This window comes from Rhinopithecus roxellana, chromosome 1 (genome assembly GCF_007565055.1).
Source record: "Rhinopithecus roxellana isolate Shanxi Qingling chromosome 1, ASM756505v1, whole genome shotgun sequence".
In the NCBI taxonomy this organism is placed as follows: domain Eukaryota; kingdom Metazoa; phylum Chordata; class Mammalia; order Primates; family Cercopithecidae; genus Rhinopithecus; species Rhinopithecus roxellana.
The window spans coordinates 196,646,374-196,659,637 of record NC_044549.1 but is presented as its reverse complement, the minus strand read 5'-3'; positions in this window follow the sequence as shown (position 1 = coordinate 196,659,637).

Sequence of the window (13,264 nt, the reverse complement as noted above, 5' to 3'; positions counted from 1 at the left end):
AGGTGGATCACAAGGTCAGGAGATCAAGACCATCCTGGCTAACAGAGTGAAACCCCATCTCTACTAAAAATACAAAAAATTAGCCAGGTGTGGTGGCACGTGCCTGTAGTCCCAGCTACTTGGGAGCCTGAGGCAGAAGAATCACTTGAACCTGGGAGGCAGAGGTTGCAGTGAGCTGAGATTATACCACTACCCTCCAGTCTGGGTGACAGAGCAAGACTCTGTCTCAAAAAAAAAAAAAGAGAGAGAGAGAGAGAGAGAGAAACTGGCAAAAAATATTAGAATAAACTTTGTCAGAATTCTGGAAATTAACAAAAGATTTGTGGCAATACAGAAAGCATTTACTTAAGAAAAACGGCTGAATTTGCAAGAACAGTGAATTTGGTGATATTTAATTTGCTCCACATTAGTCCCCCCTTATCCTCACAGGACATGTTCCAAGACCCCCAGTGAATGTCTGAAGCTCAGATAGTCTCCAATCCTATATATACAATGTTTTTTCCCTACATATATGTGCCTATGATAAAGTTTAATTTATAAATTAGGCACAGTAAGAGATTAACCATAACTAATAATAAAATAGAACACATAACAATATACTGTAACAAATGTTATGCAAATGTGCTCTCTGTCTTTATCTCTTCTCTCTCTTTCTCTGTGTCTCTCAAAAGATCTTATTGTATTGTACTCACCTACTTTCAGACCATGGTTGACCTTGGAAAGTGAAACCGTGGATAAGCAGGGGACTCCTCCCATATCTAGTGGTGCAGTAGTCTTAAAAACTAGCGTCCTACAATCATGGTAAAAAACACTAGCAGCTAGGCAGCCACTGAAGGGAACAGAACAGAACAAAACAGGGTTAGAGTTCCTTCAGAGTTTAGTATCAGAGTATTGTCATTATTTGGTTTTTCTTTTTGTTCCCTGGAAGACATCACTTGCAAAGCTCTCTTTATTTCACCTGATTCAGAAGTCATTCAGTGGAATCCCCTTTTCTTTAGGGGCATTGATGGAAAAGATGAGAAGCAACTGTTAAACTATGCAGCTGCCTAATGGATAACAGTAGGACAAACAATAGGTTAACCAAAAACATAAAAGGAAAATTGAGGAAAGAAATGTTCACATAGAGGACTTGAAAAGCTCTGACCTATTCCTGGAAATCTAGAGGCTGTGCTCTAAAGCTGCGCGCATGGCCAGGGCTGTGCACACGTTAGGGGAAGACCTGTGAAAGCCCTAAGCTCTCACCTCTGTCTGACCTTGAGGCTCTGCATGAAGAAAGTGAAAGGTAAGGCAAAATTGTCAATTACCAATCTGAGTGTTGAAGAGGTACTCCACCCTTGGCAAAGTCTGGGAGACTACCAGTTCCACGCATTTGAGGAAATATCTTTCCAACCCATACCTAGCAATTAAACTAACAGAGCAGGGACACCAGTGGCCACACACAATAAAGAATTTAGACTAATGCAGAATTAGTTGAAAAAAGTCATAAACAACCAATAACAATGACAAATAGCAACAATAAAAAAAAAAAAAACCTGGGAGGGGAAATCTGATTTTCAGAGTTGCCAAATTGTATTATCTAAAATGTCCACATTTCAACAAAACATTGTAAGAAACAAAAAGTGTGACTTATACACTGGAAAAATGGGCAATCAGTAGAAACTGTCCCTAAGGAAGCCCAGGCATTGTACTTACTAGAAAATACTTAAATCAGTTATTTAAAATATGTTCTAAGAACTAGTTTGAGACAAGCCTGGGCAATATAACATGACTTTGTCTCTACCAAAAAATGTTAAAAATTAACTGGCGTGGTGGCACATGTCAGTAGTCCTAGCTACTTGGGAGGCTGAGGCAGGAGGATTCCTTGAGCCTGGGAGGTGGGGGGTTACAGTGAGATGAGATTGCACCACTGCACTCTAGTCTGGATGACAGAGTGAGATCTGTCTCAAAAATAAATAAATAAATAAATAATGTTCTAAGAACTAAAGGAAACCAGGCCTATAGAAATAAAGTGTGAGAATAATGTTTCAATAAAGAGAAAATATAAAGAAAAAGGTAGAAATTACAAAAACAAACCAAATAGAAATTCTGGATTTGAAAAGTACCATCACTGAACTGAAAAATTCATAAGAGGTTCCCAACAGCAGATTTGAACTGGCAGAAGTACATAAGCAACAAACTCAGAGATAGGCCCATTGATATTATTCAATCTGAGGAACAGAAAAAGGAACAAAGAAAAATGAACAGACTCTCAGAGACATGTGTGACACTCTGATGAACTGAATGTTTGTCACCCTCAAATTTTTATGTTGAAACCCTGCAACGCCCAAGTGATGGTGTTAGGAGGTAGGGCCTTTAGGAGGTAATTAGGATTAGATGAAGTCATAAGGGTGGAGCTGTCGTATTGCCCTTACAAGAGTTATGAGAGAGCCTTCTCTCTCTCTCTGCCCTTCTGCCATGTGAGCATATAATGAGTAGATGGTCGTCTATAAGCCAGGAAGTAGGCCCTCACCAGACATCAAATTTACTGGCAGCTTGATCTTGGACTTCCCAGACTCCAGAACTTTGAGAAAGAAATGTTTGTTGTTCAAGCCACCCAGTCTATGGTTTTTTTTGTTATAGTAGCTCAAATGGACCAAGACAGACACACCATCAAGTGTATCAACATACATATAATGGGAGTCACAGCCACAGAGAAGGAAAAAAAGGGGCATAAGAATCTTTCAAGGAATGATAGCTGAAAACTTCCCAAATTTGATTAAAACTACACATCCAAGAATCTCAACAAATTCCAAGTAAGGTAAACTCAAAAACATCCACACCTATATACATCATACTCAAACTATCAAAAGCCAAAGATAAAGACAGAATAACTACCCAGAAAGTGAAAAAACAACCCACAGAATGAAAGTTTTGCAAATTATGTGTCTGATAAGGGTTGTGTATCCAGAATATTTAAAGAATTCTTACAATTGAATGACAAAAAGACAAATGGCAAAGGAGTTGTATACATATCTAAAGAAGATATGCATATAGCCAATAAGCACACAAAAAGGTGCTTGACATCATTAGTCATTGGGGAAATGCAAATCAAACCACGAGATACCACTTCATACCTACTTGCATGACTATAATAAAAAGGATAGAAAATAACAAGTTTTGGAGAGGATGTGGAGAAATTATATTTTATATATCATATGCATTAGAATATTATATATTATATGTATCATCACATATATTTTAATTACATATTATATATCACACATTATATCTTCATTTTATATATCAACAAAAAAATGAAAAAAAAAAGGCTGGACACAGTGGCTCACGCCTGTAATCCCAACACTTTGGGAGGCCGAGGTGGGCGGATCACAAGGTCAGAAGGTTGAGACCATCCTGGCCAACATGGTAAAACCCCATCTCTACTAAAAATACAAAAATTAGCTGGGCGTGGTGGCACGTGCCTATAATCCCAGCTACTTGGGAGGCTGAGGCAGGAGAATTGCTTGAACCCGGGAGGCGGAGGCTGCAGTGAGCCAAGATCATGCCAGTGCACTCCAGCCTGGCGACACAGCTAGACTCAATCTCGAAAAAAAATACTGTAGTTGCCAATAGAACGATAAACATACCTGCAATATAAACTTAAGCAAAAGGAGAAAGGCCTAAATCTGCAAGTTCACTGCGAATGTTGCAGTGTATGTGGTGATTAAAAGACAGCAATAGTCTTATGCTGGAGAAATTAAAGATTTTTCTGAGGTATTACTTTTTAAATAGGTGAAAATTGAAAAAGGAAATATAAGCACTGCTCTAATTAGTTATTTTGACTTTCCTTGAATATTGCCACATCATGGCATAGATGCATGATAGTCTTGTACGTATCTAATATTCAGTGGGATTAATAGCCGACATTACCTAATTATTAGCTAAGTTTGAATATCCAATATTAACTTATCAAATTGTCAGAAAACAAAAACAAAATTGTGAAGTAAATCACTCGACTTGAAAATGGTGTATTTTTAAAATTTTGATTACCCAGCACATCAGACATTTTCTTTCATATTGGACATCAGTCTTGTAATAAGCCTGAACTACAATGGATACACACACACCGAGAAAACAGAAGGAGAAAAGAAAGAGATGGAAAAAGAGTGTAAGTGGGGAAGGCGGGAATAACTAAGAAAAGCTTGATACAATGTGCAGGAGCTACTTATGTGCTTGGTGAGAGTTAAATTCTGAGTAAGGGCTGTGATGAGAACCTGCCCATGGCTCTCTGTGGTTTGGCCTAGAGTTTTGATGCCAGGATGATGAACAGCTCTCAAATCCTACATAAAATGCAACTGCTTTTCATTCATTTTGGAGCAAAAATCATTTGCTTCCTCCCTTCTAGAACTGTGTAGCCCAGATTTCCTTTCATTATAAAAATTTTCAAATATTCTTAAAAGCACAATAATGCAATAGGCCTCTATCTACCCAATTTCAGTTATCAACATGTTGTCAGTCTCATTTCATCTACCCATCCTTTTGTATATTTGTTTTACGATGGGGCAATTTAGTGCAAATTCTAACATCATGGTATTTCTCCCCAAATTACTTCAGTATGCATTTCTAGCTGATAAAGACATTAAAAAATATGACCACCACGCCATTATCGCACCTAAAAAAATTAATAAAAAATTCTTCATATAAATGTTCAATAAGAGTGTAGTCAATATTTTGGCCAACAATGCCTCAGAGTTGGTGCTTTACACTTCACATTGCATCACATGAGTAGGCACATAATGCTTGGTTATTCCACTTTTAGTAGTGCCGAGATGGAACAGTGGATCCAGGTGTTATCACCCTGATTTATTCTTATAAAGTTCTCCATCAGCATTTCACCCAGTGGTTTCAGCATCCATTGAGGATTTTTGCCTAAAATTACTCTAAAATATTTACTAATTGTATCCTTCCATCTGCCTTTATTAGTTGGAATTGTCCACACAGAACTTGCATCACCTATTTGGTTACACTGAAAAGTAGTTCATGCAGGAGGGACAGGAAGAATGCTTGAATCTTTCCCTTTCTTTGTCAGGATCCCTAGTAACATTGAAGATTGACCAGTAAATGTCTATTTTTTAAAAGTATCATTATAAACATGGATTTTGATTCAGTCAATGGCAATTTCAGTCTACTGCATTAATTTTTTATGCTTAAATTGTTTCATTTTTAGCCAGTGGGAGACCCTTCAAGTTGACCCCTGGGTGCCTTTGATATGACCCACTAAAATGGACAGTTGCCTCCTTTTGTGGCACAGCCAGGACCATCTTGTACATTTCCTGCCCTGGGTGTGAAATCAGCCATTCCTCAGGGAACCCTGATTTCTTTTAGTGGGAAATGATATTTAGAGACCACAATTCAGGCATAAAGGTCACTCATTGTTCCTAGGTCCTTTCAGCAAACAGATCTAAGATACACACGTCTTTCTAGAAACAAAGAAATAACGAGGTACTGATATGTCCTATTTATTCATGAGACTACAGGGTTTTCCCATTATTTGTTTGGTTGTACAGTATCTTTTTTTCTTATAGCCTGCCAGCTTTTTCTGCCTTCCTGAATTTGGTTGGATAGGCTCAAGACCTAACCCCACAGTGGCTTCAGATCCATCCTTTAGTCCCCTCCCCACTTTTCCGTCCGAGCACCTCCCAGCTCTGAAATGTAATGAAATGTCTGATAGTTTCCTCATTAGCACTAACGTAGTGGAAATGAAATGAACTTGAGGGCATGTGCTGAAAATCTTCCTATTCCAGGCCAGCCCAAGGTCGTGTGAGCCACTGGATCCCATAACACTAACATTTCCATACAAACACCTCACAGCTTTCCCAGGAAATTACTCCTGGCAGAAATGCCTCCCCAGCGAAATCACAAGCAAAAGTAATTAAATGAGCTTGATAGTCAAGAGCATATCGCCAGAGAGCCCATCTCCGATAGTCCTCTGAGACAAAGCTGAGTGTTTTTCCATTCTTTCTTTCTTAAAAAAATTGGAGTCAGGTTGAATTATGTTCCATAGCAACTTCTGCCAATGAAGTTGTCATGGTTACAGGTGAACTGGAAAGTGAGCAGTGACAAGCTGGACTTGGAGTCCCTGAGCTACATGTCTTAAAGATACATCCATTTGTCCTCTGGTCCTGGCCAGAAAAGTAATGAGAATTAACAGCATTTCCCAGCAAGGTGTAACCTGTGGACAGATGCCGACCAGGGGAAGACAGAGCCATGGGCCTCTTCAAATAAATATTCTCCTCCAGAACCCAGGGTCACGTTATTCCCCCATGCCTTCATCTGCTCACACATGGGGGATGGGGCTGAATCACTATGTGCTTGCAGCTTCCCAAATGCAGAAACAGTGAGCCACACCCAGGAATTCTCCTTAGATTAAAAATGGAGAAATAATATCTCCCTCTCATCTATGGTAGTGCTGTCCAATAGAAATAGAATGCGAACCACAAATGCAAACCATGTATGTGATTTTACATTTTCTTTTTTTTTTTTTTTGAGACGAGTCTGGCTCTGTCGCCCAGGCTGGAGTGCAGTGGCTCGCGATCTCTGCTCACTGCAAGCTCCGCCTCCCGGGTTCACGCCATTCCCCTGCCTCAGCCTCCCGAGTTGCTGGGACTACAGGCGCCCGCCACCACGCCCGGCGAATTTTTTTTTTTTTTTTTTTTTTTTTTGTATTTTAGTAGAGACGGGGTTTCACCGTGTTAGCCAGGATGGTTTCGATCTCCTGACCTCGTGATCTGCCTGTCTCTGTCTCCCAAAGTGCTGGGATTACAGGCGTGAGCCAGTGATTTTACATTTTCTAATAGCCGCATTTTAAAAGGTTAAAAGAAACAGGTGAAATTTTAATGATTTATGTTTAACCCAATATATCCAAAATGCCATTTCAATATGTAATTAATATTAAAATGAGAAATTTTACAGTCTTTTTTCATACAAAATTTTTGAACTTTGGTGTATACTTTACATTTATGGCACTTCTCAATTCATTATAAACTCTCATTGGAAATACTTGACCTATACTGAGATCTCATAAATCTTACAGTTGAGAAAGTTGATTCACATACTAAAGTTAATCCAAACATACTTAAGGGTTTTAAAATAACAAACTGAGTATGTTCTAAATATTAAATTTAAATGAATTAAACTGAAATAAAATTTAAAATCTAACTCCTCCATCTCACTAGCCACATTTCAAGGGCAAAACAGCCACATGTGGCTGATGACTACTATATTGGACAGCATGAGTCTAAGGCTTTGCTACTCAAAGTGTGGTCCCAGATCAGCAGCATCAGTATCATGTGGGAGCTTATTGGAAATGTGTTCTTGGGCTCTACCTCTGACCTGCTGATTTAGAATCTGCATTTTAACATGATCCCCAGATGATCCTCATGCACATTACAGTTTAAGAAGCTCTGCTTTAAGGGAAAAAAATCTGAAACTCTTAATGTGGCTTTTAAGGCCCTTGATGAGCTGACCATTGCCCCAATTTCCACTCTAATCTCTCATACTCCAAATCCATATTCTATCTCTTCTTCCACAGTTCGATATCTCTGTTCCTGCTGTCCTCCACTTACCTGGAAGGCTCTGTTTCTTTTTTTCCCATGGACTCTCACCTTCCTTCCAGACCCATTCAGATGTCACTTTCTCTGAAACTTTTTCTGATCCTTGCATTCTGGCAGTGTTAAACATCATTTCTCTGCATTTTGTATCACTCTGTACCTTTGCTACAGAGTCCTGTTTTTGCAGCCTGGCTTTAGCACCTATTTACTGTGAAGTCTTGGGAAAGTTACTCAACACTCTGAGTTTCACTTTTTCATTTGGGGAAATGGAAATTATAATACTTCCTTCATGTACTTGCAGGGACTATAGATGCAATAATATTTCCATGTAAAGGTATCAATAGTTTCTAAGCCATGGGGCATCTTTGGCCACTTATCATTTATGTAACATCTTGGACAGTCACTTAAGCCCGTCAGGCCTCAGTTTCCTCATCTGCAAATATAAGAATGTGACTAAGAATTAGGATTTGAGCTGGGTGCGGTGGCTCAAGCCTGTAATCCCAGCACTTTGGGAGGCCGAGATGGGTGGATCACGAGGTCAGGAGATCGAGACCATCCTGGCTAACACGGTGAAACCCCGTTTCTACTAAAAAATACAAAAAACTAGCCGGGCAAGGTGGCGGGTGCCTGTAGTCCCAGCTACTCAGGAGGCTGAGGCAGGAGAATGGCGTAAACCCGGGAGGCGGAGCTTGCAGTGAGCTGAGATCCAGCCACTGCACTCCAGCCTGGGCGACAGAGCAAGAATCCATCTCAAAAAAAAAAAAAAAAAAAAAAAAAAAAAAAAAAAATTAGGATTTGAATGTCTATTCCTCCAAAACTCATGTTGAAATTTAATTGCTACTATGGCAGTATTGGTGAGTGGGACTTTTTGTTTTTGTTTTTTTGAGATGGAGTCTCACTCTGTTGCCAGGCTGGAGTGCAGTGGCACAATCTCAGCTCACTACAACCTCCAATTCCTGGGTTCAAGTGATTCTCCTGCCTCAACCTCCTGAGTAGCTGGGATTACAGGTGCCCGCCACCACGCCCAGCTGATTTTCGTATTTTTAGTAGAGACAGAGTTTCACCATGTTAGCCAGGCTGGTCTAGAACTCCTGACCTTGTGATCCGCCTGCCTCGGCCTCCCAAAGTGCTGGGATTACAAGAGTGAGCCACCGCGCCCGCCCAAGTGAGTGGGACTTTTAAGAGGTGTTTAGGTCATGGTATTAATTAATGTCATTATTGCAGGAGAGGGTTCACCCGCTCATGCTCTCGTTCTCTCTGTCTTTTTGCTCTTCCGTCATTTGATGCCTTCTGCCATGGTATAGCACAGCAAGAAAACCCTCACTAGATGCCAGCACCTTGATCTTGGAAGTCCCAACCACCAGAGCTGTGAGCCACACCTTTCCTATTCTTTATAAATTACCCAGTCTGTGGCATTCTGTTATAGTTGCACAAAATAGACTAAGACACTGGAGCTCTAATATTATGTTTCTGAATTACATTGTTCAGTGTGAAATTTCCTTAAAGACATTAAATGATGCTGAAATTTTTGTTCCTTTCAGCTCATGTGAGCACAGTCTTGAATTTCCCAGAGTTTGCTTTTCACCCATCTCTTTGGCTCTTCTCTAAGCCCTTCACCTAGTTTTAATTGGTTGGATCTGCTTGTGGTTTCATTGACCGGTTAGAACATTAGTCTGTAACACCTATCCCCAAGAGCATAGTTGGGATGAGCAATCTTGGTGAGAAGCCATACTCTATGCATTTTACATAGTCTGAAACCATTCTTATTCATTCTTAGTGCATATTTGACATGTCCAATCCAATGGATATTGAAGAAGAAACATCCAAAACACAAACTAACACACTTAAATTATGATTGAAAACATATGCACGTCCATCTGCTAGAGCAGAAGAATGCAGGAATCTATGCATGTATGATGGCATCAAGTGCTCAAATTAGGCCAAGAGGTGGTTTGCTGTGATTGTTCATGAGGCCCATGGGCTAGTGAGGTCCTTTGGTGGATTCCATCACCACTGCCTTCTTCAGGGGTTTCTCCCTCCAGCCCCAACTGTCATGCGCATGTTGTTGCCCAGCAGCTGCCATGTTTTGATATGATCCTGACCCTGCCTACTTGAAGCAGTTGCTTGCTCCTGGAGAGGCACTTAATCTCTTCCTTGGGACTTTTTAGGAATTGGGAAATAGAGTAAGCTCCTCTTTGTGGTCCTGGCATTTCCAATAAAAATGTTAAGAATTATGGTTTCTACCATATGGTAGAAGCTGATCTATGGTGAAGGGAAGAAAATGAAGCCAATATGTAGACAGAACTTGAAACAAAAGATGGAGCACACCCATATGGCCTCACTCCTGCTCTTTCAGGATTTCATGAGCAAATAAATTCCATTTCTATCTATGGTATTTCCAATTGGATTTCATTTACTTACAACCCATAAACTCCGAATTCTTCTTACACTTGAGGTCCTGGTGGGGTTGGCTGGTTAGCCTTCTGCCAGTGCTACAGATACTGGGAGTGCTGACCAGGCAGTCCAGGGGAGGATGCTCTAGACCTAGATCATGACCTGGCATCCCAATGGCAGCAGCATCCCTATCATGCAGGTGTTACTTCAAACCATTAGAACACAAAGCTCGTAAGCATCCAGGTCACAAAAGTAGCTCGCCTTGTTCCAACTCATTCTAAGGCTGACTATGTGGGGAGAGAACATCAAGCCAGGGGACACTAGTGTCCAGGCCCCCAGTTACTACATTTGTCCATGTGAATTGAAATTCAGATCCATGGCTTGTGGGTATCAGCCTTCTGTGAGGATAATCAGTTTGAATCAATTCTCTCCAATTGATCATTTCTGGGGCAAGTGCACAACAGTTTCTGCACTGTTAAGTTTTTGTGGCACACTGAGTACTGACAGCTTCCCAGTACAGCAGCACCCTGAGGCCTTTTGCTGTTGCTCAGCCTTCTTCTCCTGGCACCCACAGCTCCCCCACATGTCTGACTTCAAAGTTCCTGCAAGCTCCTGAGCCTTGTTTGTTTATTGTTTTTAGAAGTTCATACAGTTTTGGGGTATTTTTTTTTTTTTTTTTTTTTTTTTTTTTTTTTTTGAGGTAGGGTCTGGCTCTGTCAAGGCTGGAACGCAGTGGTGCGATCTCAGCTCACTGCAACCTCTGCCTCCTGGGCTCAAGCAATCCTCCAACCTCAGCCTCACGAGTAGCTGAGACTACAGGCACATGCCACCAGGCCTGGGATTTTGTTCTTTTGTTTTGTTTGTAGAGACGGGGTTTCACCATGTTGTCCAGGATGCCTTGAACTCCTGAGCTCAAGCAATTCACCTGCCTACGCTTTCCAAAGTGCTGGGATTACAGGCATGAGCCCCTGCACCCAGCAGAAAAGCTCTTATAGTTTTCATATATCAAAAAGTAGGACTTCATGAAAGAATCTGATAATATTAACATTTTTAAACACAGAAAGAGAAAAATGTTTAGGTGAAGAAGTTATTTCCAACTCACAAACCTACATGATGTGTTAGGGCAACTCAAAATACTACAGCTCTGGAACGATTATGCAGACAATACAAGACACTAGGGGGTAATTTGATAAAGTATACAATGGAATTTTGTTTTTTTTTTAAATTCTCATCTCCTCCAAAATTCTTTTAGGTTGACCCCAGACAAGTAGAGGAGCTGAAGGTGAGGTTTAGAAGCTCTCTTGCTATTAGGAAGAAAGCAATGCAAGGGAAGGATGTGGAAAATGGATGAGAATTGTTAACAAGCAAACATTTCCCAGTATCTGTACTGTCCATGTGAATTAATTATAAACAAGAGCAGTGCGATAGCCTGTCTCTAAAATGGCCCCTATAGTCTCCCTGGCCTGGTAATTCACACTTTTGTGTAATCTCCTTCCATTGAGTGCATCCTGGACCTAGTGAATCACTTCTAACATGTAGAATATAGCAAAAGTTATAAGATATCGCTTCCCAAATTAGATTGCAAAACGACTGTGACTCTGTCTTGCTGGCCCTCTCTCACTGTCTCTCAAACCCTTTGCCCTGGAAAGCCAGCTGCCATCTTGTAAGCTGCTCTATGGAGAGGCCCATGAGGCAAGGAACTGATGTCTTTGGACAACAGCTGGAGGACCCGAGGCCTCCCATCAGCCACATGAGCGAGCATGGAAGCGAATCCTCACTGAGTCGAGCCTTCACATGTAACCAGTGGACCTTGGTCCAAACACCTTGATTACAGCCTTGTAGACACTCTGAGTCAGAGAAGCTGCATCCAGAGTACTGACCTATAGAAATTGTGAGATAATGAATGTTTGTTGTTTTAAGCTGATAAGTTTTGAAGTACTTTGTTATAATACAGATTACTAATACAAATGACAATGTGAGAGCCAAGAGAGATCCCACCTACTTCTCCAGCCTTATTGTTCACCACTTTTATCCTGTGCTCCAACCATAACAATTTAATTTTTTTTGTTTGTTTGTTTACCATTTCCTAACACTCTATTTGCTCTGGGTCATTGGTAGGTTTCTGCATACTCCATTCCTACTTCCTAATATACTAATCTTTACCACCATCCCCCCAACTTCTTTGTCTGTCTAATTCCTACTTCTTTTTCAACTCTTAGCTTAAACATCATTTCCTTTGGGAACCCCTCCCTGAGCCTCCAGGTCTGGGTTAGTGCCCGTGATAGTGCCCCCATCACATCCTGTGTTGTATTAATGTTTACTCAAAAAATGGGCTGTCCAGCAACCCTAAAAGGCAGTGATTGCCACCATAGCAGAGATTGTGTCTGTCTTGCTTATCACTGCCTTGTGTCTCCTGAAGCAGGCACAGAGCCTGGCATATAATAAACAATCAACAAATATTTGGTGAACATTGTTGAGAACTAGGAAAAGAGGATTGTAAGGAAGGAAGATGGACTGCAAGCTAGAGTGATTAACCCCCACAAAAGTAATCAAAGCAACAACAAAGGAGACCCAAGCTTGGGATATTTCTGAAAGTAGAGCTCATGGGATAGGAGTTAGGTGGCTTAGCTGTGTGTAGGGCAGTTGAAACTGTTCTCTGAGGTTCACGTGTAAAAGCGGGGTGCTTTCCACAGATGCCCAGAAGTGAATTTAGGTGGGGTGTTGTGATCAAATCTAGGGGTGGGAAAGGAGGGAGGCTGTATGGAAGAACAAGTCGGGGTTGGGGGACTTTAATTGGATGTTCACACCAGAAGTACCTGTCTTGTCACAATGTTAAAACACTTCCAAATCTTCTGGTTATGATACTCTCACAAGGCAGAGGCATTTGGAAAACGTGCAAAGCATTTCTGGGATCTTAAAATGTGTCATTTGTCAGCCTTACCATCCAAGTCCAGTTCCATCATCTATCTTGGACCTCAATTTTCTGGCCCATAAAATAAGAGGTTCATCTAAATCATTGCTAAAGTCCCTTTAACCTTTGTAAAATAAATAATTCCTCTATGATCTGAAAGAGTGAGCAATTGGCTCATGTTACTGGTATAAGTAGATTCTCCTTAATGGAATAAAATATAATAATCTCAAACAAAATAAAAACATGCACCATAGCAACAAAGAAAATTAAGGGCTTATTAAAAATAGAAAATGATAATTTTACAACATCTGCGTTCATCTCTAAGGCACTTAAAGAAAAGTAGTTTGGGCCAAGGCAGATGAGTCAGTTC